The sequence below is a fragment of the Maniola hyperantus genome, chromosome 18 (assembly GCF_902806685.2).
Source record: "Maniola hyperantus chromosome 18, iAphHyp1.2, whole genome shotgun sequence".
In the NCBI taxonomy this organism is placed as follows: domain Eukaryota; kingdom Metazoa; phylum Arthropoda; class Insecta; order Lepidoptera; family Nymphalidae; genus Maniola; species Maniola hyperantus.
The window spans coordinates 7,771,971-7,779,947 of NC_048553.1; the positions used below are offsets into that span (position 1 = coordinate 7,771,971).

At 35.6% G+C, this 7,977-nt stretch overlaps 1 protein-coding gene across 5 annotated transcripts in view; it reads right to left on the bottom strand.

Annotated features, from left to right (window-relative positions):
* Window positions 1-7,977, bottom strand: part of Ppn (proteoglycan-like sulfated glycoprotein papilin) — a 138,309-nt gene that overhangs the window by 129,645 nt on the left and 687 nt on the right. The gene's annotated exons all lie outside the window — the stretch shown is intronic.

Here is a 7,977-nt window from a genome sequence, read left to right on the forward strand (position 1 = left end):
GCAAACTCATAGTTATGATCAAAAGACAACCCTAAGGCAAGTGCATAATATTGTCCACCCCCAACAGACAACACACATGGCAGCCGGCTGTGACGACGAATCGAATACTTTCTCATGTCTCTTGACGAGCATAATCAAATTTTAATTGACTTATATTTGTAAGCTTTTTAAAGCTTTCTATTGATGTAGAGCCTTTTTTTTGAAAGTTGTTAAGGATGTGTGAAACTAATAAGAAAAATTATCGACAGGCAGTTTGGACTTTGTAAAATATATTTAGAAAAGTTAGGAGAGAGTCATTTCGAAATAAACGCCAAAAAGGATGTCCGCGCGAGCAATTGCCCTAAAATATAGTGCCTGGTCTAAATTATATAAAGTAATATGATGCCTGTCCGTCTGCTATCTATCTGTCTGTCTGTCTGCTAGCCTTTCACGGCCCATCCGTTCAACTGATTTTGACGAAATTTGGTACAGATAGCTTGCATCCTGGGGAAGGACATAGGCTACTTTTTATCCCGGAAAATCAAAGAGTTCCCACGGGATTTTTAAAAAACCCAATTCCACGCGGACGAAGTCGCGGGCATCAGCTAGTATTAAAATAAAACTTAAAGCTAGCCCCTTATTTAAAAATCAGTAACTACCCTTATTATAAATGCGAAAGTGTGTTTGTCTGTTGTTTGTTTGTTGGTTTGTCCTTCAATCACATGGCAACGGTGCAACGGATTGACGTAATGATTTTTGCATGGGTATACATAAAGGCCTGGAGAGTAACTTATGCTACTTTTTATCCTATTTACTTTTTAATACTTATGATCCCGGCTATTTTATATCCCTTTTTTTTTTAAATACATTTTTAAACCAAAGAGTTCCCACGGGATTGTTAAATACCTAAGTCCACGCGGATGAAGTCGCGGGCGTCAGCTAGTTTGTTATATTTGCCGCTACTAGATTTTTGCTGCGACTTCGTGCGCGTGAATTTCCCCTGTATTTTGAATTCCTGTTCGAAAGCACCTAATCGACTCGAAATAGTTATCCCAATCCAACCTATTAACTCCCACATTAAACTACTCAAGCATGGTTCACACTCACCCTGGAGCAGAGAGTTGTGATAACTCATATTACTAGAGGAGCATGCCTCGTAAGTCAGACCTCAAAAAAACGACGACGCCCCCTAATTATTTCAGACTTAAGCTTGAAAATAATATTATATTAAAATTATATACCTATAGAGTTTTTTAAAGTTTTTTTGTAATATTTTAAATTAAATACATCTTCCTATAGTGCCGATTTTTCAATCGCTTTACTTATTAATTACATTAGAAATATTGGAAATTAATATTTTTCTTTTTTTACTAATAGGTACATATTGTTATAATTATGAATTTAATTAAGGTGATTAAAAATTTATTTTACAGCTGGTATAAAAAACTTGATTAGCACTGTCCTCATTGTATTTGTAGGTACACCAGTCAATGGCAACTCTCTGTCCTAGCCTGTAGGTAAGGTAAGCATCGCGCCCACGCCACGCCACGCTTAGCTTTCCCTAATGAGGTTCGGTACTAATAAACAACCTTGGCCGAATTCACGAGCTCAGGTGGGTCTGTTTAGTTTACCTTAAAACGATCTGAAAAGAAATATTTACCAAAGGAACTGTATTCACTATTCATAGATCTCGAATTTTCTCAAATAGGACTGACACGTGGAAAATTGTACCTAAGTATTATCTTAAAGATAATATTATAAGGAGGTACATAAACAAAAATAAACTATTTGACCAACATAACAAACAACGTACGAATGTCGACTAGTCGATGTCATAGATGGGTCGACTAGTGAGAAAACCTATACAATAATCTGTCTGTCAATAATAATTAGTCTGTTACCTTTCCACAAACGCTGAACCTATCTTAACCAAAGGTATACAATACATATAAGTCATTGGGTATACATACAGATATCTCTAATAATATTATACCCGAAGATTTTCCCGTAGTGGTGAAAGAGAATTAATGTTCTATGATTAGTGCGCCAAAAATTAGAATATGTACAATGAACCAAAAGCTTAATTTGCTGTAATCCGCTGAAACAGGTCGAATCTGTATGGTGCAACATGCAGCATGCGAAATGCACCGCCCGCCCTCCCACTGCTAAACATGCAGGAAGAAGCAGCCACCAGGCAAGCAATACGCACCACCACTACAGCGGATTACAGCAAATTAAACTTTTGGTTCATTGTATATCATGGACCGCAAAGTAACGCCTGCTTCTATACAAATTATAATATGATTAAAAATCACTTTTCGAAATAATATGAGACCGAATAGGGTAGGTAGATACATCCCGATTACGCCTATAGAGGAGTGTGTAAACAATTCAAGCTCAAACTCAAACTCAAATCATTTAGATTGGGTAATATTCTGTAGGTATACTTTCTGATGGTCAATTGCTGAATTTGCAATAAGTACGTACGTAAACTTAAAAGCTAAAGCTACGAGGGTTCCAAACGCGCCCAGTCTGAGAAAAGCACACACCAAACTCAGCCGGGTATTTTTTTTTACTATCACCACTTTACAAAATCACTTACCTATACTTATTAGAACGAGCTGTTTGGCAACTCATTCCCAAGTCCAAGCTTTCTTATCATTTAATTAATCCGTAAACCAATAGGCAATAACCTATTAATCTATATACCTGTTTGAAAAAAGAATATTAGCCATGTTAATCATGACTAATATTCCCCTTTTCCCTCCATCTAATCGTAAAGTTTGGGCTAGGAGTTGGTAGGTACGACAATAGCGCAACGGGTGGGGTTTGAACCGCCGACTTTTAGGATTTGAACGAGGCTGTAAACCTTTATTATCGTGGAGTAAACGCTTAATTTCTTAGCTAACTATGACATAATATAATTATTATTATTAAGTATTTGGAGTTTATGGAACAAATTATTATATTTACAGAATAAAATCCATTTTTAATCATAACATTGGTGATTGGTTTACTAATGTGCGTCGCTTACCGGGAACTCCACAGGAAAACCTATAATGTATTATATTATTTAGCAGAATCTCAACTAAGAGTATCCGGGATACAGTTTTGTTTCTTTGAATGATTGATTGATTGATTGATTTTGTTGAAATCTTTATCTTTATAGGTATACTAGCTGATCCCCGCGGCTTCGCCCGCGTAGATTTAGGTTTTTAAAGATCCCGTATAGCCTATGTCACTCAGGAATAATGTAGCTTTCTACTGGTGAAAGAATTTTTAAAATCGGTTCAGTAGGTCTAAAGATTACCCCCTACAAACAAACTTAACGACATTACCTCTTTATATAATATAATATAATTTCGCCATAACTTCAAAACCAAACGTCCAATTTTAATCATTCAAAGACCAAATATTATCTCCATAAACTGTTCTTAGTGATGAAATCATTTATTTTGATAAGGATTAATAGCATGAGTAAAATAAACGCGTTTAAATGTAGTCCAAAAAAAATTCAAGATTTTTAAATAAAAAAATGGTTGCTGTGCCTCACTCGACATAGATGGGTATAGTGTGTCGCGGACTTTTTTGTAGATATTTATAAGATCTACAATTAATTAGAACATTTTATGGTTCTATCTTTTATAGTTTAGGCAGCGTACGCAAAATAAGTAACTTTTCTGGTTGATTTTTTACACCTTGTGTCCGAAAAACCCAAATATCTTACGGAACCCTATTTTTTTCCAAAATAAAATATAGCCTATGTTACTCGTGGATAATGTAGCTTTCGAATGGTGAAAGAATTTTTAAAATCGGTCCAGTAGTTTTTGAGCCTATTCAGTACAAACAAACAAACAAACAAACAAACAAACAAAGTTTTCCTCTTTATAATATTATAGTGTAGATTAGTGTAGATGTAGATAAAAGGAAAAGGTGACTGACTGACTGACTGACTGACTGATCTATCAACGCACAGCTCAAACTACTGGACGAATCAATCTGAAATTTGGCATGCAGCTATCATGACGTAGGCACCCGCTAAGAAAGGATTTTGGAAATTCAACCCCTAAGGTGGTGAAATAGGGGTTTGAAATTTGTGTAGTCCATGCGGACGAAGTCGCGAGCATAAGCTAATCGCTGCAGATAAAATTATTATATTTAATTGTGTTTTGAGTAGAATTACGTAGGTCCCTATAATTTGAGACAAAAAGAGTATAATGGCCAATGTCTATATCAAACGTTTTTTTCAAACAATTGTACCACAGGTTAAGAATATGATATACTTACCTAGTACTTACGAAGTAATAATACCTATGAAAACCCGGGATAGTTAGTTTTTTTAATAAGTTCTCATCGAACTGAGAATTCAGATAGGTATTAAATTCTCTACCCAGTATCCACGGAAAGAAGTTAGTATAGTGCTCTCTCTGTTACGTAATCCCATACAAATGACAAGGACAAAACTTCAAAAACATTCGAATTTGCAATTCGAAAACTTAGTTTCGTTTTTGATTGGTTTGTGACTAAAAATGGTTAACACCTACTGAGATTTTCGTACGTATGTGATAACGTAATAGAGAGAGCGCTATACTATAATCTTCTTACCGTGGATAGAGTTTAGTAAGGTATATTTTTATACACTGTTTAACGCAGTTATAGTCGTCGAACAACTAACAAGTCTAGTATCTAGAAGTGTATAATTATTATTAAACCAATAATAAACATAAAACTCAGGTTTGGTGGCCGCGTCTGACTGAAGTCTAGACTTAGGTCTTACATTCTACCTACAATTACCAGGAGCACATAAACGCTAGGAGGTTCATAAGTACTAGATCGAAACTAGACTTGCGAGGCACGATATACCATTCAGTAAAGTCTAGGTCCTATATTACTAAACGAGCTTATTATAAGCGTTAATTTATTCTAAAGATCCCACGGCATTCATTTTATGCTGGCCAATTGACTTTATCTATCCTATGCCTATGCAGTCTACACAGTTCATTTAGAAAATGCAAGTCTAATTTTAAGTCATTCGGTCTAGGTTACACAACGACCATAAAATATGTTTGAAAAGCATTGTTTGACGCAAAGAATGACCTAATTCTCCTTAATGAGGGCTCTTGAATATATGAATACTTCATTACAATAAGGGGCCTATACTTAGGTTATAACACTGTAAAAACTTCCCAGATTTTCTTTAAAAAATATTGCGGGTATATTATATTTTCCCTCCAATTAAGCGTGTACTTGCTTACCTTCATGTACCTACATGTAATAAAGAGCTTGAACAGCGTAATATTTTATAAACAAAATGATATGGCCCGACTTAGGTATTAGCTTATAATACGGGACATAAAAAAAACAGGATCGAAAAATCGTAAGTAAAAATCATAATATTATTGTACCAAAACGCTGTTCAATCTAAGAGAAGACACGTGCTCGGTAGTGAGCTGGCAATGGGTTGATAGTGATGATAATGATGTTATTAATACCACAATAATGCACAGAACTAAGCTAAAATTTAATTAACCACAATATAATAAATACCAAATTAGGAACAAGAATTGTTTACTAATCAATTTAAAATTTTGTTAGAGCTTCGCAGCTATACCAGCATTTGCAGGACAGTGAAAACCTATACCTAAGCAATATTTTTAATGTACCTATTTAACGATGGACTTAAAAGATTAAAAACACTTGATACCGTTCGAATTCAAGTCGACCAAGAATTACCGAACCGCAAAAAACGAAGACGCCAAAACTCGAGCGGGATTTCAAAGAAATCGCGTGCGCAAGTCCTAAAAAAACGGTTAAAAAATGATATTTTGTTGACAAGCAATTAAATCTCTATTCTTAGGGGATAGCTGTTTGTATGCTATCTTTTTCATCCCTTATCTAAATCTGCTAGGTAGAGATGCAGTTTTGACTGACTGACAGCAGCCCTTGACTGCGATCTAACTTAGTGGTAATGATGACGCAGTCTAAGATGGGAGTGAGCTGCCATGGACTGGACAGGGTAGGCAGTTTCATTAAACCCATACTCCTGATTGTTTTCTACACGGCATCGTAACAAAGTCGCTTGGCAGCACGACTGTGCCGGTAGGGTGGTAACTGGTAACTGGCTACGGCTGAAGTCTCCCTCAGACCAAAAAACTAAAAACACAGAACATTGATTTTTCTCTGCAAACCCCACTTTTTCTTAGCAAGACGACATACATTATTGTCGTTTTGACAACCCAAATCCCATTCGGCACATCACTAAGCTAACCGTTTAATTATACGAGGCTGTAGGACAAAAGCGGCAATGAATTTATGCATGAGCGGTAGAGAATTTCACTTGGCCGGGACGCGCAGAGAAAAGGAACAATAGGCTTAGTTTAATCCCGCTTTTTTCTTTTTTTTACTCGAAAATCCAGTTTGTGGGAGGCAGCTACGCCGCTCTCGTTTTCGATAGCGGGTGATGTGACGTGCGCTCCAATTTGCGAATATTTTAGTCTGTTTTTTTACGAAAGCGCATTTTAGAGATCATTTGGTGCCCTGTAAGTTGGATAGTATAATTATGTTTAAAATTTAAATAACGGGTTGGTTTCCCGGTTAGGTAGTATAGACAATCATTTGACGCATCTAAACTAGCCCAAGTAAGTAATATTTGATACTTTCATTCCGCCTATCTGAGAAGATCCATAGGAGAACCAGAGTTACCAGCTAAATCTAAATATATTAAAAAAATAGTCCTGATACTCTAACTCATCTACACCCAGCCCAAACCCTTGGACCTAGGAAGCCAAAATTTGGAACAGAGTTCCCCTTTACAATGTAGACAAGGCTAGGCTAGATTGTAATGGTAGTAAAGTACTGGTGACAGTGCTTTACAAAAAAAAAAAAAAAAAAAAAAAAATGTAGACAAGGAATAATGTCGGATTTTTCGAAAAAACAAAAGTCTTGACCCAATATTGCCAAGCCCAAACCCTCGGACCTAGAAAGCTGTAAAAGCACATAGGGGATAACGCCGAGTTTTTCCGAATTCCTGCGAGAGAAAAGTTGTGGACGATCGCTAGTGGAATTAGGTCTACTTATGGCGTAAAAACGCTGCAAGTCTACTGACCACCATCTTTAATATTTCTCGTTTATGTTTATATTCAGTACCTTGCTTCATCACGCACATTATGTAAAGATTATGTTGTTAAGTTAACCGCGCCCCGACACTCGACTATTTTCATTATTATCATGGTAATGGGTAAAAATTACTGCAACACGATTAAAGAGCGGGCCGGTAGTTCGTTGACACCTTATCGTCTCTTCTATATTATTATAAAATTTTCATAATTATGTAGATATGCGGTCTTATGAAGAATATCAAACTTAATTTTTCAAATCTCTATATATGTATAAAAATGAATCGCTGAGGACAAATCTCAAGAACAGCTGAACCGATTTCGCTAATTCTTTTTTTATAATATTCCTTGAAGTACGAGGATGGTTCTTACGCAGAGAAAAATTTAAAAAAGATCCTGAAAAAGAATCGACTGTTGGCGGTACAAAGTTCGCCGGGGCAGCTAGTAATTTTATTAATATTTTCTTATCAATACAAAACTCCCTTGCATTGGATAAGGCAGCAGATAGGTAAATAACAAGCGTAGATTGATTTCTTTCTGTTTGATTTCAGTCCACTTACAAACAATTATTGGGCTTTTTGCAGCTTATAGTATATTATTTTGAGTTTATAGAATTTAAAACAAGAGGAGGTTTAAGTAGGAGGTTTACGGTCTATTAGAGTTAATAGAATACAATAATACCTAAGTAATGGTATGGTTAAAAATTAAATTAATATAATATCTGCTACTTAAATAATACCTGAAACGCCTGCTGCTATAATAATTGCAATAATGTTCTTTAACCTAATAGAAATTACCTACATATTATGTTGTTTAAGAAGGGGCAAGGCAAGAGTATAATAAAAGTTACAGAATTACAGTAGTACCATTAATGTCAGTGATG